The sequence below is a fragment of the Rattus norvegicus genome, chromosome 7, assembly GCF_036323735.1.
Source record: "Rattus norvegicus strain BN/NHsdMcwi chromosome 7, GRCr8, whole genome shotgun sequence".
Taxonomy (NCBI): Eukaryota; Metazoa; Chordata; class Mammalia; order Rodentia; family Muridae; genus Rattus; species Rattus norvegicus.
Genome location: NC_086025.1, coordinates 19075553 through 19100560, shown reverse-complemented (window position 1 = coordinate 19100560; position 25008 = coordinate 19075553). Strand labels below are relative to the sequence as shown.

Here is a 25008-nt window from a genome sequence, read left to right as displayed (position 1 = left end):
GAGGCAGAGGGAGGGGGAAAGGGAAGGGGAGGCAGAGGAGGAGCAAAACAGGGAAGGGAGGGAGAGCGAGAGGTTGAAGAAGAGGAGGAGGATCAGAGGGGATGAAAAGGAGAGTGAGACTGGTCTTCAGTCTGGACAAACCAACCTCTGTTGACTAGTTTTGTTCTTGATGCTTCCCTAGGACACTTTCAGAGGCACAGTGCCATTACCTACGTTTACTCAGCTGGAGCCCTGTTTTCTACATCTTCTGACTCCTGGATCCCCAAGGGCTGTGACTGATAGGGCACACATCGGGTTAATAGGGGACTAAGGGGCATTTGAGGACTCCCATCACTGAAGAAGGGTTCATCGTTTCTCAGAACTGCATTCACGGCTGAGATTTAATAGAGCCCATTGATGACAGGTTGAGCGTTTTCAGCTTTGCAGTGTGCCTAGCATTCTGTCTTCATCTGCATCATGACTGTGATCCACATGTAATGTCTCACTAGGAAATATTTGATTGCAGAAGAAGGAAGCCACACTAGCTGTGTGTAATTCTTGTCCCCAGTGGTTCAGCTTTTATCCATACTTAGAGGATCAGAACTTGTAAGACGCTCAACCACAGGTGCAGAGACCATCACACCCAGTTAGCACAGTGTCTGGTAGGGGAATCCACCTAGAGATGTAGATTCACAGGTCACCTCCACCACTGAGGCTCTAGTCAGGACCCGGAGCTGATTTACCTTAGATTCAGTTGAAGGAGATGGGGGAGGGGACAAAAATCACTGGAAGAGTCTGTAGTCTGAAAGACTTGCTTTCTCTGGAAAGTGTGGCAGGCATTGGTAATACTTATGTGACTTGGAAAGGAGAGTAGACACATGACTAATGGAATGACTCTAGAGTTGACAGGGAATTCTCTGACTTCCATTTCTCCTTCTGTGAGAAAATAATGAAGACTTAAATAATGAATAACTTAAGGAATGGTTTGTCCTGGCTCAGATGTAATGATGATACAGTATCTCATGGTGGGAAAAGCAGGGTATCCGCAGAAAAAGCAACTGATTTCCCTGTGTTCATGGTCAGGAATCCCAGGCAGCAGATGCTTGAGAATCTTGTTGCTTTCACAGTTTGATGCAGCTGGAAATGCACCCTGAGGAAATGTTCCAAAAATCATGCAGGGTGGGCCTTATGTTCCTTACAGAGAAACATCTCAAAAACACTCACAGATACTTGCCTAAAGGTTGGCACCTAAGCACCTGTCACAGTCACAAAGAAGGTTGATTTCTGGGAATGTAAGGAGCCCGTAGAAAGAAGTACTTTACGTTCAGAAAGTTTATTGTTTGATCAAGACAAATGCTGACCAAAAAAGGAGCTGGGAGGACACAGAGCACAGAGCTTGGAAACTGCGTGTGTTTGTTTGTACTTGCGTGGCAAATGGAGGGGCACTATTGGAGGTGTGTGCTTGTTTGAATACGTGTGTCACTGTATGCGTGTGTTTGGAGATTCTCCTCCTATCTGCCTGGAAGGAGTTTTCCGTTTGCCTTTGGAGCATGATGTACAACACTCAGCGCCTCAACTGCGCTGCCTGGCTAGAAGCTGCCTAACTTCCCACCATAATGATTTAGACGGAAACTCACAACCATTGAGCCAGCCACAAGAAAATATTGTACATGACAAGGCAGTAATATAGTACCTTTGTCATGGTGTGTTTTCAGAGTAGTAGAAATTCTAACAGAAATTGCAGGGGAAGTAAGCATCATCTCTTTCCAAGGGAAGAAATTATTGAGAGATGCAGAGTGGATCACAAGTAGAAGGCTGCTGTGTCGCTCTCTCTCCTTTGCACACAGTTGAGGGACTGGCAGACCTGCGTAGCTCACACTGAAAAATACCAGGAAACTCCCCAGTGCATCCAAGTAGGGAGAAGACAGGGCTGAGGAGAGCAAGGAGATGCTGCCAATGCAAGCAGGAGGAAAAGTAGAAAGGAGAAGCCAAAATCGAAGACAGAAGAAGCAACGAAAGGAATGGAAAAGACTTGTTCCTCCAGAGCAAAAGCAGTGAAAGAGAAAGGGCCTTCTGAAGTTGATGTGTGTTCTGCTAAATCCAACAAGGACAAGAAGGAGGATGAGCCTCAAGACCACAATGCTTGTAAAAGCAAAACATCCCAGAAGAAAAGGAGTCCCTTGAGAAGAAAACAGCCAATGGGAAAAAAAATAAAACAGAGACAAAAACCAGGAAGTTTCTGAAGCAGAGGCAGACATGCCCAAGCCCAAGAAGAAGAAAGGGAAAGAAGTTAATGAGACAAGGGAGAGAAGAGCCCAGGCTCAAGAATGTCCTCTCCCATTCCGAACCAAACTCCAACTCCAGGGATGCTCCTGGGGAAGAAAATAGTAAAGAGATAGAAAAGGAAATACTCATGGAGAAGAAAGGATTCTCTCTAATTTTCCCATACCCGAGGAGACTGTCAAGCTTCTCAAAGCTCAAAGCTTGAGGGGTGAACTACCCATTTTTTCTAAAAGCCAAGACATTCCATCATGTATACAGTGAGACAGACTTCATTGCCCAGGCATGGACAGTAAGCAGGAAGACCTTCTCCTTTGCCGTCCCTTTGATTGGGTAACTTAAAGGTGGACTACAAGAGAGGAAGAGAGGCCAAGCCAATCAGATACTAGTGCTGCATCTACAAGAGAATTAGCAAATCAAATGACCAAAGACTTCAGTGACATCGATAAAAGCTATCAGTGTTTTTTATGGTGAAACTCCCTATGGTGGTCAACAAGAACAAGTGCAGAGTGGGATTGATATCCTGGTTGGGACCCCAGCTCATATTGAGGATCACTTGCAGAATGACAAGCTAGATCTCACCAAACTTTAACATGTTGTCCTGGATGAAGACGACCAGATGTTAGATACTGGTTTGAAGATCAAGTGGAAGAAATTTTATGTATAGCATACAAGAACGATTCTGAAGGCAACCCGCAAACATTGCTTTTTCTCTGCAACATGGTCTCATTGGGTATTTAATGTTGCTAAGAAATACACAAAACCTACATATGAACGGGTGGACCTGATTGGGAAAAGACTCAGAAAGCAGCCTTAACTGTGGAGCACAGGAGACAGAGAGGACAGTGGTGAGTAGGGATGTGTTCCGAGGGTACAGTGGTCATCAAGGGGACATGTTCAACTTCTGTGAAACCAAGGACGGTGGCAGGAGCTGTCACAAAACACATGCATAAAGCAGGAATGCCCAGTCCTTACATGGGGACATTCTGCAGAAGCAAAAGGAAATCACCCTGAAAGGTGCTGAAATGGCAGTTTTGTGGGTTTACTGGCTGCAAGTGGGTTAGACATCCCCGAGGGTGACCTGGTTGTTCACAGCTGTACACCAATGGAAATGGAGTCTTTGATCTTTCAAGAAGAACAGGCAGAGCTGGAAGGATAGGGGTTTAAACTGCTTTTACCAAAGAAGAGTACCAGTTACCCCAGGTGGTGCAGAAAGCTAGCACTAAGTTTGAACGGATAGGTCTTCCTTCTGAAACAAATAATGAAAGCCTCCAGCAAAGATGCCATCAGACTATTGGACTCTGTGCCCCCACTGCCGTTGGCCATTTCAAGCGGTCGGCTGAGACGCTGACTGAGGAGAAAGGAGCTGTAGAGACCTGGCAGCTGCTCTATCTCCACAGATCAGGGGCCACATCGGTCGACCAGTGCTCCCTGATCCACTGCCCAGCAGCCTTTGAGACCGTGATACTGCAGTGCTTTGTTGAGATGTCCAACTTAGCTATGCTTGGAAGGAACTCGAGGAGCAGCTAGGCAAGAACATCGATGCCAAAATGAAGGGGATGGTCTTCCTCAAAGGAAAACCGGAAGTTTGTTTTGATGTCTGCACTGAAGCAGACACAAAAACACAGGTGAAGTGGCACGGTTGGAGATGCTGTCAGCTCACCATGGCCACTGAGGAGCCAGAGCTGAAAGGACCCCCAGAAAGATATCAAGGGGGCATGGGCAGCGGATGGCAGCCATGGTGATTTCATGGGACAGCAGGGTGGAAGCAGGAACTTCCTGGATCAGGGCAGGGACAGCAAGGAGGAAGTAGAAACTTCAGAGGACAATGACCAAGAGGTGACAACAAAAGGTACCAGATCCACAAAGAAAGGCCAGAAGTGGAGTTTATAGTAAAGTATTTGGTCAGTGAGTAAGAGCCAAGAAGAAACTCTTCACAATGGGCACCCCAGGGTCCCTCCTGCTCTCAAGTCCCCAGTGCTTCATTCCTTTTAGATGATTTATCAGCTCCCCTTCCTTGCAGAGAGGCTTCTGACCTGTCTGAGTAACCGTCATTCTGTCTTCCTTTTGGAAATAAGTAGGAATGGATGAATGAATGAATGAATGAATGAATGAATGAATGAATGAGTGAATGAATGAGTGAATGAATGAGTGAATGCATCCATACATAGTGTGAGGACGACAAAGTAATCGATCTGATATTGGGCCCTCAATGCACTTCCCAGGTGCTGCTCCTCTAACTGGAGCCTCAGGAGCCAATAGAGCAGCTGGGGAGGTGATCAAAGTCTCTCTCAGGTTGCAGCTTTAATGCACTTCCCTGTGCAGCACAGTACTGCCTGTAATTGCTAAACAGTAAATACTGACTCTTTGATCTGCTGAAGAAGAAGCTCAGAGAGGCTAGTTTCCTTTTCACAAGAATGGAAAGTTCCCTGAGGCCCAGAGTGGAGACAGCCACTATGGTTTACAGCCTTCTCTGCTTGGTGCATTTCATGCTGTGACCTCACAAAGTTCCACTGTGATGTAAGAATGAGTGTCCTCTGTATAAGACAGTGGACCAGCCTGTTGAATTTGTCCATAAGGACCGGGGAGCCGGTTAATGTTGACCTGTGGGACTCCTTGATAGCTTTGTATTTTGTTAGTTGACAGGTTATTGTACCTCACAACTTGTGTTCACCAGATCAAAGGGAATGGACATCACTTCTATTAAGAAGACTTTGGGCAGTCAGTATAGGGTGGTTTTCTTTCTTGGACAGGGTTCATATGGCAGGGTGAGATTGGCCTGGCACCGGAGAACGCAGGCCCTGGTTGCCATCAAAACGGTAGAGATCAGCAAGGACACCATCAGGGGGATCCTGTCTGAAATGACCACATTGGAGTCATTGAACCATCCGAATATAATTTCTTTATATGAGGTCCTGATCACAGGGACCGGAGTTCATTTTATATTACAATATGCTCCAGGAGGCAACTTAGGAAAACTAATAAGTGAGGAGGGCCCATTGCCAGAAGAAAAGGCGAAGAAAATGTTCGGACAGGTCGTATCTGCCATAAGATATTGCCATAGCCTGGATATTGTCCATCGCGACATCAAGCCACAGAATATACTGATAGATGGAGAGGGCAATATTAAGCTGATCGACTTTGGCCAGGCCATCAAATGCAAACCTGGTACATTACTGAGTAGGCAATATGGAACCAGGGACTTTAATGCCCCAGAACTGGTATTAAGGGAGCCATATGATGGCAAGAGTTCTGATGTGTGAAGTTTGGGGGTGGTGCTCTATTTCTTTACCACTGGCTACTTACCCTTCAGAGGAAAGACCATCAATGATGTTGAGGAAAGGATTACAACGGGGACCTATACCATTCCTACTCACCTGTCTGGGCAACTCGAAAACCTGATACATCAAATTCTGAGAGTTTCCCCAGGTATGAGGCCCTCTGTAGAGGAAATTGAAAATCACCCATGGATCAAGAAATGTGAGTTTAAAATCCTGCCCAAGACTGACCCAGATTACAAAATTATAGAAATGCTCTGTGCAATGGGGTATAAAGCCAAGGACATCTTGGAATCCCTCCAAAAGAAAAGATACGATGAACCAATGGGGGCATATTTGAGCTTAAAAGATCATGTAAGCAAAGGGTTTGATGTTGGATATATCACTCCAGCCAAGCCTAGGGATCCGTGCCCTCCGCCACCCCCATCACCAGCACATCCCTCTGTCTTTGGCCTTCCTCTCAGGAGAAGGGCCAGTGAGCCCATCTTTGGCCTCCACCACAGACCTCCCTCAAGAGAACAGAATCCTCTTGACCTGATTCTATCAGGACTCAAGATGAGCAGGTGTGTCTCCATGCCTCCCATTGCGGTATACTATCCTAAGAAGGAGAGAAGCACTTCTACCCGTGCCCTCCACTCAACACCTGTGGCTTGCCCGTGCGTCTGCAACAACATGTCGGAAGTTGAAATAATCCTGCCACCTAAGCAAGACATTGAGATGAATACGTCATCTCCCCCTCAGAGGATGGGATGGTTTAAGAGACTCCGCAAAGGAATCAGGGACTGTTTTTCAAGACTTTGCTGCCTCCCGAGGGCTCCAAAGAAAAAAACCCAGCATAGATCCTCCAAGAGAGTGGCCCCCCTGAAAAAGGCAGCAAGCAGTACCATATAAAAGGTAAGCTAATGTGGGAGGGTGCATCTCCACTCTGAATTTTATTGTCTCTGTCTTTATTCATGTATTCTCACTGGAAATATCAGAAGAGTATACATGGGGTCTCTTGGGTTGGGGAGAAGTATGTCTACTCCAGCTGGATAAAACCCTGCTCATTTCCGTACCATCTGAGGAAGAAATATTTTTGGAGAATGCCTAGGTGGTGCTGATGTAAACGAACTAGCTATAATCAGCAAGTGATTGTGGGTACAGCCAGTCTGAAAGGGGGCATATAAGGCTGTTCTCTATGGGGAACATATTCAGATAGAGACTCTGCTTGGGGACCTAGTGCCTGGCAGAGTGACAGTGGTCAAAGTACTAAGGGGCCACCTCCATGTCTCCCTACAATTGAACTGGACAGGTGGAGTGTACTGAGTCCTGTGAGGTCTGACAATGCTGCTTGAATGAATACATTGGGATTCAGCTGTGGATACCCAGTTCTTATGTATCCTTCATGCAGCAGAGAGGGGTCAGTGTCACCAGAAGTTCCAATCTGGCATTCAGAGACTGGTCGTACAGTGTCATGCTAGTCTTTCTTACCATCTACTAACCAGGGCTGAATAGCTGGTAGGGGATCTTCCTTCCTACCAGGCTCCAGGCAACTAAACCTCAAACTGAATGTCCCGGGACACTGACCTGTGGGCTCCTAGGTTTCTTTTCCTCCAATCATTTGCTATGCTACCAACAAGGAGACCTATGCTCCCTGTTAGTACAACAAATACCTGCTCCAAAGTTCACAAGGAGCAGAAATGGGAAGTTTCCCTCCATAGCTCTGTTCTTGCTGCTTTCGCTAGGCATTCTGTGCATGTGCTGGCTTGGTCAGCTCCTGGTCAGGCCACTGGGCATTCAAAGTGACTTCTGTTCACGTTCCCACATGTGCTACATACCTAGGACACACCTTCCCAGTATCTCATAGAAACCAAGCTCACTGCAGTCTCACTCTAAAGCTCGAATTTCCTTGAACTAGCCTTCCTCTTGAGAATCTACTGTGGTAGGCTTGGGGCACTGTATGCAGCAGACAGCAGCAGACTTGAGGGACATGGGAAGTGGGCTTCAGAGGTGAGAGCTTAAGTGCCTCCAGGATGTGATTGTGCACCATATTCCAAAAGTGCTCCAGCTTTGGAAAGTCCAGACTTCTGTCTACCATGTCTGGTGTGAGTCTCAGTGCTGAGCTGAAGGACCCCACACTGAGGTTTAGAGAACAAAACACAGTGCTTCTATCATGGAGATCACTCAGCCTGTGTGACCTGCTCTCCTGTGGGAAGGATAAGAGTAGGCACCCAGCACATCTCTCTCACTGTGTCCAAGAAAGATGCAAAACTTGTGAGTGAACCTCAAAGCGGCTAAGCCTGGGAAACTAGAAGGGTTGCTCCCTAAGAATTTGCCATCTTTCTGACACTCAGTCCTCTTCCACATCTGAACAGCCTAGAGCTGGGACTCTCCTCATTTGTCAGAGGTTAGCCTCATGACATATGTCCCTGCATTTCCATGGGATTTTGGCTCCATGGGGTGTGGGCTCTTCGTCATGGTTAGGGTTCAGTGTCCTAGCCATCCAGCTTGCTCTTTGCATTCTGGGCGGAGCCTGTTCAAGTTCTTCCCCTACAGCATCTGTGTGTCCAGTTCATTGCTAGAGTTAAGTCTTCTTTCATAGGCCTCACGTCATTCTTTCCTAACTGGAACAAGTCTTCCAGTGTCAAAATGAGATCTGAGATTCAATCCTGTGCTCTAGGTTTACTCTGTGTCATGCTATGATCAGTTATCCAGTCAGAAGTCATTGAATAAAAACGTGCTCTGTCCCAAGCCTTCACTCACTGCTGAGTCCAGGGATCTTTAGGCCTGAAGACCTATCTGTCCCCAAGCAGCAGACAACCTGGCAGAATCCAGGAAAATAGGGAAGACAAAAATGATGGTGTAGTTCTGCATGAAAACAACTAACTTGGTAAGAGACCAAAGAGCATGCATGGTAGTCCAGGGCATCAGAAGAGACACTTTTGTGAGAGTTACAGCAGGAGAGACCCTGGAAGAAACTAATAGAAGGCACAGAGGGCCATGGCGGAAGCTGTGTGACCTACAGCCAGCATCAATCTCTGTATATGATGCATATGATGTTGTCTTTTTCTGATAGTGCAGTGTTTTGAGTCACTTAAGAATAAACTGTAAGTTTCTCCTTTAGGTGAAAACTCCTGAAATTCCTCTTGACTTTCAGGCTCTCGCAGTCTTGAAGGTCCACACATGGAAAAGACCTGAGGGGTGCACTCTCCTGAGTCCTGAGGATTGGAAAGGACAAGATAGTGAAGAGAACAGTGGGAAGAACAGAGTCAAATAGAAATGGGGCTCATGGTGGCATCCCAGAGTCTAGAGGCCCCGACCTTCCTTCACATGCACCTGTAGGTGTTTCAAACTCAGTGATGGTTCTAAGTAAAAAGTGTCACCAGGCACCTCTATGGATCTGTGTGTGTGTGTGTGTGTGTGTGTGTGTGTGTGTGTGTGTGTGTGTGCATGCACACCCTTCCTATCCAAATCAAAGGCTCCATAACCTCGAGACAACATTTTCAGTGTTACAGGAATATCTTTCTACTCTAAAGTATAGCTGAAAAGCGGCCAGTTATACTGACTTGGCTTTTTCTCTCACGTTTCACCATCTATCCCTGGTCTCCTTAGATTTCTCCAGCTGAGAATTTTCAGTAAGTTAGGAAGCTACTATGAGTCTTCTGGGAATAGGCTGCCCTGAGCTGGAGCCACAGTCCAACAAGTGTTCACCAAATGTTTTTGTCTTCATTGCTGCCAGGAACAGAGAGCAGCGGGTCTTGCTTGGCTGTGGAGGAAACTGTTGTGTAACTTAAAACTGATGTATGTAACTGTTATGAGGGAAGTCATAGTAACTGAAGGTAGATATTTAGAGGCAGAAACAAGAATAGAGGTCATGACTGGTGCTCTTTACTGGCTTCTTCACAATGATTTCCTTGACCTCTTTCCTACTGCCAGATGAGCTACCATCCATACATCCCTACACACTTAGTCATTAATCATGAAAAGGTACTATAAATGCAGTGGACAATCTGACAGTGGCATAATGTAAACAAATATTTCCATCCAAATGGCCTAAAGTTGACCAAATTTCCAGGAAAGTGTCCAACCCATATGGGGAGGGGCAATCCCTTTCTGGCATGTCAGTCACATCAGGGTGTGCACTTGTCCTGTCACTTGGATCTGTGGAAAACTTGAATTTGTCTTATGTCACACTTTCACTCGGGTATCTATTAGGTGTCTCAGCCACTCACCATCTCCTCATCAATTCTATCCTCCATTTGTTTAAGTTCTAGGATTTGTAGCTGCTGTGTTTATCTGCAGATGATGGTCAATAGAGTCCCTCTGGAACCTAACTTCAGACAGCACATAGAGTGTCTGCACTCTCTGTATCCCAGAGTCAGCATGAGACAAAGCCCAACAACACATGTGGACTCTTCCCTCTCACCCTAAAGGACATGCTGATCCATTAGCTTCCTGATACACAACATGCTGACATCCAGCAGTCAATGGCCTTAGCAGTTCTTCATGGCCTCTGGCTCTCTCAAGTGCAGTCTTTAGTCATTCAGGAAATGGGAAAGGATCCATAACTTCTCCCTTCTCTGTACTTGCTCTAGTGTCCTTCCCTCCTGAGTGCTTTTGCAGTTCCCCTAGTTATAATCTACAAAGGGAGGACTCATTCAGTTGGAGGTTCTGAGAAAGGATGATTCTGCCATTGTCCTGGGGACCTGGGTTTAAGTCACCCTCACAACTAATTTCTTTCCCTCCTTCAGCTTCCTTCCTGCAGATAATGGTGCATTTGAGGCCAGGACAGTCATGGATTCCTGAGGATCCAAGGACAGTGGCTCATTGTTGCTAAGGATCCCAACTCAAATTAGCAACACTGGACTGAAAACACAAACTAAAATCCTCCTACCTGAGCAAGGTATGCAGAAAAAATGAGAGACTGCTGTTCTCAGGGACAAGTGTCCATATGGAATCTATAGTGATGATCTATGCCCGGCAGAGGAACAATGGTCAACTATCTAATGGGCCCCCTCAAAGTCTCCCTGCAGCTCAGAAGAACACCAAGGGCCTCAGCTCTGTCATTCCTGTATCACTGTGGAGCATCTGCCAAGAATGGACACCAGCATCTGTAGACCAGGGAGAGACTGGTTCCCACACTTTAGTTCCGTACGCCCAAACAGTAAAACAACATCCTATCCCCTAATGAGGTATGTACATAATGATAGAGGATTCTCCACACAAACTTGATTCACAAGAACAGGGCCTCTTTGGTAGCCACCCAAACCATCTGAAATCAGGCAAGAAGACGTGAGCAGTAGCCTTCGATCCCTGTACCTCAAGAGCAAATAACACTCATTCTGATAGGATACATGAGCTGGTCCTCGTTTATCTTCATTCTCCAATTCCTTCTATCTCCTATCCGCATGAAGACCTTTCCTTCCCATGCTCTGATCGAATCTTGTTCTGCAATTCATGGAACACATTTGAAAAGTCGATCTGGACCTCCATGTCCTCATTTGTCCGTATGGACCTTCAGGATGGACAGTCTCTGGAAGATCCTGTGACAGCTGCAGGATGGGCTGAGCAGCTGTGTTTGTCCATATCTACGGCAGAAGCACTTGAGCCAATAGACTACCTAACAGTGCCATTCTGCCCTTAACAATGATGTGAGGATTCCCCTGTCTCCATGTGAACCAACCTGCCTACCTCAACACTGTGCTAATGTCGCTGCGGGAACACTAAGGACATGAGGACTATGAGAGTAGGATGCTGGATGCAAAAAAATGAGTCCCCTTTTAATACTGAGGCTCAGGCCTCAAAGGAGGTGGACTGCAAGGGTGAGAGCTGAGTGTTCCTTCTGGATATGAGTCAACACCAGCACGCAGGAATCCACCAGGTTTGGACGGACGATGCATCTGACCAGAAGAGGGGAGTAGTAAGTTTCTGGGGTACACTGAAAGATCCCTCACTCTGTGTAATTACCCAGGAAATGAAATAGTCTTGTCCATGTGGACATTGGTGCCCAAATGAGAAAAATAATGTATATATCCTGACCACTTAAAAGTCATGCTTTTTCTGAGAGAACCTCTGAGCTCGAAAGACTGTGAAATAGGATGTCTGCCTGTACCAGAATCTTTCCTGAGTAGAGAATTTCATCAGGAAGGAAGAGGCCCAGAGCATGCACATATGTTGAACTCTTGAAGGGCACCCAGTTTGAAAGAGAACATCAAAGGCCTGAATCACTGTGAAACATGCTGTCTGCAAGTACTAGAACACTTCCTGAGAGCAAGGGACACTGCCAAACCACTAGAGCAAAAGTTATGATGGATAAAGAGACAGGTGTTCTGGTGACCTGTAACCCCATCAGGAGCCCTGAGGGTCACCTCCTGCTAAACCAAACATAACCTTTATCAGTGAAGGTCACTCCTGAGAAACCCTGTTGAGAAACCCTGCAGACAGGAAAGCCAAGGAGGCCTCCTCCTTCCCATTGTCATTGTCTTTTAAGGGAGCTTGAACAGGTTGGCTCCTACAGACTTCTTAAAAAGCCTGGAACACTCTGCTAATTCTGTGTTCCCGTACTCTTCAACTGAGTCAAGAGAAGAAAACAGATATTTGGAACTCTGATCCAATCAAATTAATATTCTGGTGATCAGAAGCCAAGACTGTACAGAGATTTCTGAGGCCTCTCCAGGAATTCTGTCCAGAATCACGCTCTGGAGGACTTCAGTGTGCGAGAATGTACAGTACATTGGATGGACTCTGGGGTCTAAGGAATGAAGTTTGTCCTCATTAGGACAAAAAGATACAAGAGGAACGCCCGAGTACATATAGAACACAGGGTGCCATGATGTGGAGCCCGAAGACAAGGGAGGCTGCTGAACACTCTAATGCCTGTATGAGTGAACTTGGACATGAACAGTGTAGCTGGATCTGTTTGCCTTCAGTTCAAGCTGCAATGTTGTCACCATCTCCTCTTTAAGCCCATGTATCCTTGACAAGGTTGTTCTGCCCTTCAAGCTCATATGATGGTTGTGCATGTAGGAGACCTAGCCTTCTGTCACCAAGGAAACAGAAAGCAGAGGAGGAATGTGACCGTGGGAGGCTGCAGGCAAAAGTGATGTGGGGCCACAACTGTACCTGGAAGCTACATGGTACAATCCCTGAGGCCCTGTTCAGACCTTCATTCTATTCTGGTGTCTTCCTAGTGACAGCCCTGCTAGCCAATGACAACAACTTCTCCCTGATCTTCCCCAGCCTTGCTTCCCAGTCCTGAGACTTGAAGAGCACAGAGGAAGGCCTCTTGTAGGTCAGTCACTGGCTCTGGACCATTGACCACTACCACTGCTTTTACTTGGGATGGTGTTCAAATTGTGGGATGTCTGAGAAAGCTGGGTTCCACGTTTTTGCTATGCAACCTGTTCCTCACGTCCTGGACTTTGCCGGCTCCAGTCCTCAGGTACTATCATGGAAGCCATTACTCTCTCCACAGTCCTGTCATTCTTACCCACAAATAGTAAGGATGTAGATTCACTGTAGATGTGAGCACAGCTTGTAAACTGTCTATGTGAATTGGTGTCATCTGTCCTTTTGTCAGTTGCCATTCAGTAAGCATTGTGACGTGTAAGGCTCTCAGGAGATGCCAGATCCCAGTGGCATTAGTGTGACAAACAAGCTGTGCCCAAGGAGCTGACACTCTGGCAGAGTCCAGGACATCCAGGAAGACAGAGGTGGTGAGGTAAGTCTGCATCAAAACAGGTAAAAACAGTAATAAAACTGTCAGTTCCCATCCTTGTACAGGTTGTTGGGAAACACTGTCCCTGAGAAGACAGCTCTGTCGAGCTGAGCCTGGAGAGAAAGAAGGCATGAGAAGGAAGGCAATGGCAGCCATGTGACAGGCAGCCATCAAGACCTGACAAGTGTCTGTGATACTGTCATAGATATTTATGGACACCCTAAAAGGACATTTATTGTGTTTCATCTCTTAATGAAATGCTGTTCTCCACGCACATCACAGACCCTGGGAGTGTTGGGTATTGCTACCTGCCAAAGGCCTGAAGTGTGCACTACTGCTGGTGGTGGGATTGTCAGAAGGTGAGGAGGCCATCCTGATAGAGAGACAGTGTAGGAATCCCAGAAACAACAGCCATGTTGCTGCATGTGGCTAACCATCGTTGATTTTGCATGTCAGTTTCTAAGCCGGTAAGGAGTGCAGATAAAAACTGTCACCAGAGGTAATCCTGAACCTCGGTTGTACACCAGCACTGTAGTTGGCTTTATCTCCCATGCAGACACTCAGTCTCCCTCAGCACACCCTCTTACTGTCCAGGAATTTTCTTAGCTATACAAATAACACACTGGGTTGTTACAGGTCGAATGACCTAGCCAAATCCTGTGTTCTCTTACATTCTGTCCCTGTCCTCTTTTTAGATATCACCAACTATGACTCTGACATCCAATGAAGCAGTCGAGGGCCATGATGCTTTTCTGACTGAGGCAACACAGCCTGGAGCCCAAATCCCGAGGCTGTGCACCAAAGTCCTTCCGTTTGTCACTGGTGAGCAGAGTCTGACCTGAAAGTCTGGACCTGATCTCTCAGTGAAGGCAAAACCGCTTGACCTCTGATTTTGAACTGCAATTGTAGCTACTGCTGCTATTGATTTAAAAATCTAGTTCAATATGTGAAAAAATACACTTTTCAATCTCCTGGAACATTCTGTCTCACAGAGGACCGTGTCTACACTTCAAAGGAAAGTCCAGGGAAAGGAAGATGGGGAGGTCCCATGTGGATTTTTCACTATGTGATTGATCTCAACCCACTTCCCAAAGTTCCTTTAGTTCCAGCATCAAATTAGTAGGCCTAGGATGAATAGAGCCCTGAAGTGCTGATAGAGACTGAGGGCTCCCTGGGTGGCGTGTCCCATGAACAGACACTTCAGGGTCGTTGGTGTGGTCCGATTTCTCCTCACTCTTTGAACATCATAGGTTATGAATGCTCTCCCTGAACACTCCGATATTCACTGGTCAGTTTGCAGTCCTGCCTACCACTTCAGGAACGTTCTCCCACTCTGATGACTTCTGGGATCCAGCTTCCTTTTCTATAAAGGGTGCTTAGTGCTGTAAAACGGGAATCTGACTAACACAGTGTGTTGAATAGCTGGTCTTCTGTAATGCCTAGAAGCAGCACAAGATGGGGCCACTGGACACAGTCATCCCTGTATCCTTCAGCACCGTAGAATTTGTGATTAGTTATCAGCACAGAAAAACACTTTTCTTTGATTAAATCTTTTCTGATTCTTTTCTAAATACTAGAACTAAATACTCAATACCAGAACTGACCTGATTGTGTAGGAACATGGGAATATCCTCTAAAGATCTACCATATACACACCCTCTGCTGTCCTCTACTTCTGGGCACTTGATCCCTGTGACTGTCTTCCTGGGATGCTCACCCTCTCGTTTATTTACACATCTTTTCTCCAGTGTCCCAGTACATTGTCATTATGTGAAGAAGTAGTGGGGACTCTGTCCTTATCATCCCATGGTATTCCATACTCTCAATTGTCCCTTGCAGATCCTGGTGCTTTCCCACAAGAAGTTGCTCAATGTGGCTACCAGGGAGGCCAAACATAAGCCTGTGTCTGCAGACAGGAGGGCACCAACAATGTGTCAAGCAACCTCATCTGCATCGTCACAAGCATCTGCAGTGTGGATATCTGGTCAACATGGTATGGCCCCTCCCTTCCCTGGTTGCCACCATCAAGTGTCATATAGGTCATCCATTTCAGTGCCAAGATCTAGAATTCCTCTGCTGGTTAGGGCTTGGAAAAGGTCCAAGAGCACATGTGATGGCGTTTTGTGTTATTGGTTATTCCTTAAATGTGGGAAATCTGTGTATCCAACTGTTGCAGAGTGCCTTCTTCTCTTGCTCTCCCCCCATGCTTTAGGAAGGATGCTGCTCACTAATTGTCTCTCAGGGACATGGTGGCACAGGGGAAGCAATGAGCTTATTATCAGAATGCCTCTTGACATTATTGGTACTTCCTAGAAGGTCATTAGTGGAGAGATGTTCAGAGTTCTGACAACTCCTCTCTGCTGTCATCTGACATATGACAGGCACTGACAGAGTCTCTCTAACCCTTGAGAGGACACCCTGAATGCGGTTCTTAGAATACGAATGGAGATCAGACATTCATAGGGAGTGAAGCCATGCCCACCTGGTCCCACCGAGCAGGAGTTGGGAGCTACTGTTTGATAAATTTGACTGACTAAGAGAACCACCAGATAACTTCCACTGTTGTCTGAGTTGTTGTTTTTAAGTGTCAGTGTGATTATCTGAAACAAAATATTCTTAGTTTCATTTCAATCCAGTGACTTAACACTTCCTGGTATACTGCATTAGCACAGTGTAGCCAAGGCACTATAAAGGGGCTACCCATGTTCTATCCACAGGCAGGAGTGTAGAGAAATTAATGCATGCATGTAGGCTTGCTTGCTAGTGCTCATCTAAAGGCCTCTGCTCTTATGAAGTCTTTCCCTAAGCCTAGGGAATAGCACTGCTAAAGTTCTTGTTACTTCCCATGTCATTTAAGATCATGAAATCGATTCTCTACAGACTTGCTCACAGGAGAACGTCATCTAGAGGATTCCTTTGTGAAGACTCTCCCTCCAGGTCACTTTTCCTGTACTAATTGACAGTTATAAATAAAGATCATGAATTTCTCCCAGTGGCCACCTCGCCGCTCAACATTGAAAACTGTCAGACTTGTAACTAGAGGCTTTAGCTTCTCATTTTACCTAGGGTCAAAGCTGACATCTTGTAGAGTGTCCTTTCTGGCCTTCTCAGTTTCTCCCCATATTATACCTGACAGTGTTTCCATTCAGCCATCAGCTCAACACTATGATGTATGTACTGTGTCATTGACTAGTACTTTCTAGGCAGAGATAAAAATTTCACAGCAGACTTGTTGGCCTTCAGGTTGATCTTTTTCTTTTTCTGTTTCCTCTGCCAGGTCGTTTGACAGTTGTGGAGCCCCTCCCACCAATAAAGGTTAGCAACTTGTCGGGCTTTCATGGCATTTATGGCAGCTAGATTGTGCTTCTTTGAGTAAGTCCAAATCAGTGCTACTAGGTATGTATGATGCTTATACACCTTACCCTAATTTAAACAGATGGTGTGGGCACTGAGAACATGTAGCCCTGCAAAGCATTTTAAATTATTCACATATTTCTCATTTACCTATTCACTCTCCCCTACATCCTGTCTGTAGTCTGTCTCTTCTCTCTCTTCTCTGTTTTTATATCTTTTGTTCCGTCTTTTTCTCATTCTTGGCATCTGTTTCTGACTCTCTCCTGTTCTCTTTCTTACTGCCTAGCTGCCTCTTTGTCTGTCTATACATCTGTCTCTCCCTTGCTCTATCTCTGTCTCTCTTTCTCTGTCTCTCTCTTCCTCTCCCTCTACCTACCCCCCCTCTATCTCTCTCTCCCTCCCTCCCCATCCTCTCTCTCCCTCTGTGTGTGTGTGTGTGTGTCCATGCATGTGGGGGCAGGTAGCATGTATATTTCCTGGAGAGCCTGTGGAGGTCAAAGTTTAACTCAAGTGAGGTCTTTCTCAAACTCATAAAGGACCTAGTAACTGAACTCTACTACCTATTATTGGAAAAGCTTTTGTAGGTGAAGAACCTGAAGGATCTGAGGCTGTGCCAGTACATGCTGGAGAAATACTTGACTGGACTCGGGAGTAGGAGCCTAGGCATTGGCCCACAGATGTGCTGTTCTCCTTCTTTGGATACCCGTCGCAACAACACAATCTTCTCTGTCTACTGGAGTTGTCTTGGTTGTAGATTTGGAGATCCTCAATCTCTCAGCTTAGTTCTCTAACGTTAAGTCATATCGACTCTTAGCATAGTACTTTATTTGCCACTGTTCTTTCTACCTTTATTTTGCCAGAACTTTCTATGGGTAAGACATTCCTTCTGTAACATTTTATGATGTGTAAGACCACACAAGGGTACCCAGAGCCCATACACAATGTGCTCTTATTATCCTGTGAGAAGTCCAAGCCAGTAACCCAATCTTAACTCAGTGGTGAGAAGGAACCTAAAACTCAGAACAGGACTTGTTTTCATTCCTTTCTTGTTAGTATCATTCACAACTTCTGTAGAAGGTGGGAGTCCAGAAAGCAAAGGGCGGGATTTTCTCACATGATCTTGACCCATGTTGGGTTTTCTGTCTTCCATCTCCACCTTTAACATTTAATATACCACATCTCTCCAAAGGTCATGCCTATTCTAGTGTGCTGCACTCAGTGAAGAAGTTGGAGTAAGCGTCAAAAGAGTGAAGGCCAAGCTCTGACTGTGACAGAGAGTTTGAGATAGACAACTGATGCTTTGAAAAACACTTGACTTCTCGCTGGGACCTCCATCTACTGTAAATAACCAACAACCTGTTCAAGGATCAATGTGCCTCTGAGATGAGGACAACAAGGTAGAAGGGAGTCCACAGAAGGAAACGGGTCTGAGGGCTAACACCATAACGCTTCCAATTCTGTCTTCTAGGCATCACTAACAAATCTATATAGTCCTACCTCCCAGAAGATGAGTGAAGGTGTTACAGTTAGGATGATTGTTGACATGAGGCTCTCAGAGGTTCTCCACAAATCTGAAGGACAAGATTGAGATTGCCATTCTTATGGTCTTTCCATAGTCTCCCCTTGCAATCAGAATGGACCATCACTATGGACCTCATCTATTAGATGCAGGTAAGATGATCATCTTAGGAAACCTAGTCTTTGCTGCTGAGATACTGGGATTCCAAACAACTCTGAGAGGAGAGGGTACAAAGTGGAGCTCAGTCCTGCCTCTCATACCACACATAGCTGATGTCCTGAGGTTCTGTTCTCAGGAGGCATGGAGGGCATGTATCTATTTCATGTAAAAAGAAACTGTTACGAGCAGTCTGAGGTCCCTGTAATTAGAGCTGAGTCTTTGATTGTACCACATCGTAAGCAAGTGAGGTTGGAAACATTGTTGCAAATGACAAGAGCCACCACTCTCCCTGCAACTGTTGTAAGGGATGTTCCCTGTACATCTTTATCCTATGTGATGCAGGTGTGAGTTAGATACTGACTAGAATAACAACTCAATGATTCTAAATTATTGATATATGGAAGGACAGGGTATTGGTTGTGTCTTGGTAAATGTACCCATGTCTGTCCATGACTGAGTTAAGTAATACACTGTGTCCTTGTGTGAAGGGGAAACCAAGGCCCTTCTGAGGTCTCTCCTGACAGTGACTGCCCCAACAACAGTGAAACTCATCAAGTCTCACAGGAAAGGGCCACATTTGAATCCCTGCTTGACAGGCCACAGACTCAAGATCATTCCTTCCTCTTGGCTTATTTTGTAAAACAGTCTCCTCCCCAGACACAGCCATTTCAGTCATTCTCAAAGCCATCACCTTGACACAATTTCCATATCTTCCAACTCATAGCACTCTCTTTGTGTAACAGGGAAAGTTCTTGGTCATGCCCAGTGTCCTAACAATTCTAGAGTAAGCCTGCTTTGCTGCACATTTAGACTTGTCACATCAGGCTTCGTTCTTGTGTAACATGGGCAGATGTCGGCCATGCCCAGTGTCCTAACAACTCTAGAATGAGCCCACTTCACTTCACAACTAGGCCTGTCACAGCAGGCTTTACTGTGAGCCGTGTGGACATCTTCTTCCTTCTGTATGGTTTCCCTGTATAGTAGACAAGGGAATGATATCTCAGGATATCTCTCCACCATGTAAGTCTTCACACCTTCTCCGTCATGTCCTTGGCCTTTTGAGGTGAGCCAAAGCAGCAATTCCATCCATTGCAAAAGGCAGTAACTCACACCCCATTCTTTCCGGACATGGCCCAGATCTCACCTCCAAACTATTTAGAGCACTTAATCCATCTCCCAATTCTCTGAGGTCCAGATGATGAGCTGGCACTTGAAGGGAATGCAGAGGTGACAGATCCTCTCATGATGATCCTCAGAGAATTTAGCTATTAAGACCAAAATAGAGGGAGACCATGACTGCAAGCTGACCTTTGTGAGCAACATATCCTCTCGGGACATGAAGCAATGACATTGGGATGTCTCTAAAGAGGCAACGCCCCATACTCTTCATAGCAGTGTTCTGTCTATTTAAAACTCGGGGAAGAGGTGGGCTCCTTCTCCCATAGATGTGAGCAGGGTTGTCAATTTCTTCTGGCCCAAGACAGATCCGTGGATCACATATCTGATTCTTTCTGATCCCTGGAAATCCCAGGATCCTCTGAGTTTAACATAGGCAGCCACTGGGATACAGGTCAGTGTGGTCTCTAATGTTGCTGTGCCTCCATTTGCTGACATTGTGGCTACACTGCAACCATGCTCTCTGGGTTCACAGAATGCTACGCTGTACTCTAAGCTTTCCCAGTCTCAAGGGTGGACTCAATCTGGCTTGGTACTACCACTTTTTTTGGAGGTTGCATCCTAAAATGCCATGTGCTCTTCATAATGCCATTAAATGCTTTTACTATTGTTTGGTACATATGAACATTCATGAAAATCAACATAAAACTCTACATACAAGATGTATTCAAAAACAGTAAATGCTGTTTTTCTAAGCCATTATACTCCTGAACCACTGCTCCATCCCTATGAGTTATCAAACCACCAAGATTGGCTCTGTCGCATCTGGCCAGTGTTTCCTGGGGATGTCTCCTTCTGGTTCCTAGCAATGACCCTGCTGCTTTAGGCAGGCAGACTATGTCATTTTTCTCAGATGGTTGTTGTGAAGACCCTCTCACTTGTATTGTCTGATGTGCAGTCAGTATAACATAGCTTGCAAGAAGGAGTTGAAAAGACCACTTGTAATGTTGTGTCATGGGCTTAATTGTCAAGGAAACTCGTAGACATGAGACCGACGAGAGTAAAGAAAAAAAACTGTGAAATTCTATCTAATTCCCTGTGATGTGTTCAAATGTGTGATGCTCAAGATGGTGCTTAAGATTTGGAGAATTCATTTGTTAGTGTGGAGCCTAAATAGTCCTTTTTAAAAGGCTAGGCTCAGGCATAGCCAGGCAGAGTCCAAACAGTTGTACTCCAGTACTGAAAGACAAATCTACTAAAAGCCTTTGGCATTCCCACAACCGTGTAAAGACAGATGGTCCTACTGGATGTCATAAATGATCCTTTTATTGTAGGTAACTGTCATCTTTTAGGGTTTTATCCTCCTAATCTGTCATGTGTCCTTGCTGTCTCTAAGACTATGTCATGTTCTTTTTTTGAAGTACCAGCCTTCCCATAATCTGGTACATTACAAAGTTTGGAAGATGTTGCAATGAGGGGTCGGCTGGCATATGCCCTAAGTAGAAGCTGAGTGAGTTGTGGGGATTTCCTGAGTTCAAGGTACCTGAGCAGAGTGAGGCAGGACAGGTACCCACAGTCTGGAATCACTGGTCAAGCTTTGTGTGTACACTGCTCTACTGTGGGTGGCAGTGCAGAACGAGAACTGGACGCTTAGCTGGCTTGCTCCTCACTACTCTCTCACAGATTTTCATCTTGGACCAAACTGCTTCTGATCAAGGCACAGTCTCGTGTGTGATAAGTTTCTCTTTATGGGTTGGTTGATGAGTTAGGATTCTCAACGGATACTGTTTTGTAGACCATTGTGTGCCTCCATTTTGAGCCCTGCTTTTGGTATCACCAAGTCATGTGATCCCTCCAGACTTCTTCCCAACATTTATCATCATGTATAAACCTTCCATCCAGCTCTGAGAATTCATTTTCCAGAAAGTAGATCATCCTTGGATGGCAATGACATCTTTGGGCCCTCATAAGCCAATCCTGGTGGAGAGTAGAGATCTGTCAGTCATTGGAGGAAAGAGTCTCTTCTGGTTCATGATGAGCAGATTCCAGGCGACTTTTATCAAGTGTAATAAGGTGATCTAGACCCTTTGTTTGTTAAGTAAGTGCCCAGAAAATTTATTTTACCCTCCTCCCCCACATTTGCACAAAAGGCATAAGAAGTCTACTGAAGTGTTTTGGGTCATTAGAGCCCTGCTTGTGTCTTTAGCAAGGTACTGCTCTGCGAAGAAAACTCTGGACAGTGGCATATCTGCAATGTGTCCCTATATCTTCACGATGCTCCTATGAGACCAGGAAATAGAGAGCACACAGTAACATTAAAATATAAACTCTGTTGTATGACTGTTGGGCTGTGCACAGTAGAGTGGTCATTCTTTAGAAGTACCATTTGGACATTTTTCAGCTATGGAGAAAGAACCCTTTGTCCATCATCTTCACCGCTGGATGTGTTTATATTTGTGTCGCAGACCTTGAGCTTTTGAGTCTCCAAGGGGAATCTTGGTCATGTTACTACAGGATGTGCAGTGGGTCTCCTTGACTGTCTTCTGTACATTGACAAAACAGGTGATGCTTTCTATAACTCGGCGTAGGTCCCTGAAGGTGTAGTTGTGTCTCTCTCCCTTTGAGTACCCAGGATCTTCATATTCTCTGTGCTCACCCCATTCTCAAAGTTTTGTAAAACTTGATCCCCAGTCATGGTCTGTCCACAAGTGACCAGGCATTTGATGTGTACTTGAGGACACCCCTGACTGGATATTTCCAGTTTTTACCCCATTGTAGTGAGGAGAACAAAGACCTGGAGATGTCATATTGTTCCCTAGTACAGGCCATGCAGAAGAAAACTGGGCAACCAACAGCAGAATTTCTGAGTGCTCGAACCCTGTCATTTTCTACAGGTTGTCTAGCAAGCCTCTGGACAGGCAGCATGGCAGAAATCAACTCTTTCCAAAAAAAAGGCTGCTGCTGACACAGTGGATAGAGCACACACAAGCTCCCTGTCTGACTCCTTCAGCTCCTGCATGTCTCCTTGGCTAACATTTCAGAGCTTCTGATTCTTCAGACATCAGGTTAGAGGGACAGGAATGGCAATGAGGGTTTTCTTAGTCATTGGTAGAGTTCAAAGATGTCTGGTATGTTCAAAAACTATTGGGAAAGAGCTGGAAACATATCTTCTGAAAAAAATATCCCCTCCATTTACACAGTCTCCTTCGCTTTGTTCTCCACATTCAGCTTCTTGATACTGAAGAGATTGTTCTACCTGATGAGCCCAGGCCTAGAAGATGGACTGCATCCAAGAAGCCTGGTCCATCTAAGGCCAAGTCACATCTTTAAGAAATATTTGAAAGCATTTGTGCACAGGATAAAGGTGCAAGGACCAAAGTCTCCTTAGACTTTCCAGCATACAGAGGGTCTGACAGACTCAGGTCAAAGGTTACGTCTGAAGCCTAGATTATGAAGAAGGCCCCACTCCACAGTAGAAGCCTGTGGCTGATGCTGTTGCAACCAGGACTATGATTGTGAAACTTTTGTCTGTTCAGGATAGCAGGTTCAGGAATCTTGTGCCCAGGTATCCACAGGCCTTTTTTCATACATTTCTTGGTATAATTTTGCAAGTCCTGACTTTGGACATGTCGGGTGCTGATGGTATCTCACTTGATATATAGTCCAAGAAAGATTTTTACCCCTTTAAGGGGCTGGAAATAGACTGGCCTCACAGTTACCATTAAAACTGAAGTTCTGTCCTTTGTGGTTATTGGCCCTTTTAAAACTTGTTTGACTGGAAACAAAGCTCAGAGCCTGATATTTCCAAGATTCACCCCTACAAAATTCAGAAACCCACAGCTCAAAGCAGTACAGATACCACTCAGAAATGAATCCAAGGACAAGGTGTCTGACATGAGAATCTTACAGATTTATTTAAAGGTCCAGGACTCAGCAACACTACACCTACGTAGAATCATTCAGGGATTCCCCCGTTAGAATTTGGGAGCTGCCATTCACAGAAATGACCCATGGGAGACTCTTATTTCCATATCATAGCCTCCATGACCCATAGTGCTGTGACTGCCATGCTCTCTGTCAAACTCCACAGGAGGTCACCATTAGTAGAATAACAGTGCAGGGCAGCAGAGCAGTACAGTGGCCCTAGGGTGGTGTCGTGGGTGGTTCCAGAAGATACTGACATCACACCACCCTCTACATCTAGAATGAAAGGAAGAGGAACACGGGAGGGAGTGTGTGATTGAATTCATGGCCCAAAGCAGCCTAGGTGTCAGCTATCAGTCTGGAAGAGCACGTCTGCCTCTGTATGGAGGATTCAGGTCAGGAATGTGACCGGGACCAGATGAATCAATTCTCGCAAGAGGAAAGTCCTTTACGTGACATCTTGCACCACAACAGAATAGCCACAAGATAGCTTGTCCTTATAGGAACTGGCACACCAAGGGCATAGGGGAAGTCTCTGGAATATACAGGATTGGTTGAGTACCACACAGGATGGCTGACAAGCTAGCAGAAGAGTAGGACACACACTGAGGTCAAGTGCCAGGTATCATGACCTATGTAGCCACACAGCTGGACTGAAGGGCTTTCTTGCTCTGACTGAAGCAGAACCAAAGCAGGGCCTGCCTCAGCCTCCATCTGTACCTTGGCTCTAGCTGCTTCTTTCTCTTGCAAGTCACAAGCATCATGAAGCAACTGTCTTGGTTCCCGAAACCACATGGTCTTTGTTCACGTTAAAGACAGGGCATGCAAGAATGTATTCTCCTCCTACCTATGTGCTGGACTAGGGACAGGAGACCAGATTCCTAGGCCTGAACTTCTGACCATTCCCATAGTGTATCAGGGAAATATTTAACCTTGGATTTCCTGCTCTTAGAGGCCAAAATAAACCTGTCAGTCCGGGAGTCTTATCAAGAATGATACTCTGGGATTCATCTAAGCCAGGCCTCTTACTCAACCCTTCTGCTGCCTATTTCCTGGTGCTAAGCATGGACCTCAAAGTCACCCTAAGCCTGCATCCTGAGTTCACACCCTGAGATGCACTTAAGACTGACCTGAGAGCTGCTCAAGAGGACACACACGGGTTACACCACAAAGAAAAGTCTATCAAAGCTGACATAGGCCAGGAGTTTGGCCCCTGACTCGACAGTGCTTGTCCAGTGAGTGTTTTACACATTATATGGAACCCCAGGACCAGAGCCAGAGTCACAAAGTCAGGGGCAGTATATAGTGTGCAATTAATAGCCAATGGAATCTTCGGTAGCAAGCTAAGAACCTGCAGAGAAACCTCAAACCCAGCCTGCTGGATGGTGCCAAGATCCAGTAAGTAACACTTCCTAAGAGAAAACTCTTCCTGGGAGAATTGCAGTCCAGTAAATGGATGCTCTCACGATTCTCGGTGAAATAACTCATGGACCTTTTTCCTTGTGAACAGGGAACTTCAAAACATCATGGGGTGAGGTGAGGTGAGATCCAGGGAAGAAGGCTGCCCTTTGGCTCAATCTGAGAAGTTAGGATGCTTCATTTGCAGGGGGGAGGATCTCAGGTGTTGTCCCTAAGTGACATCATCATCCTGGTGAAATGTCATGTCACTTGTACTGAGACCAGTAGGCCTGAGTTGTAACTAA

At 45.7% G+C, this 25008-nt stretch overlaps 2 pseudogenes; both read left to right on the top strand.

Moving 5' to 3' along the window:
• The first annotated feature begins 1913 nt into the window (after positions 1-1913).
• On the top strand, positions 1914-23121 carry Ddx21-ps11 (DExD-box helicase 21, pseudogene 11; annotated as a pseudogene).
• Smokwl7 (sperm motility kinase W like 7) lies at positions 4947-6553 on the top strand (annotated as a pseudogene).
• Positions 23122-25008: the final 1887 nt, after the last annotated feature.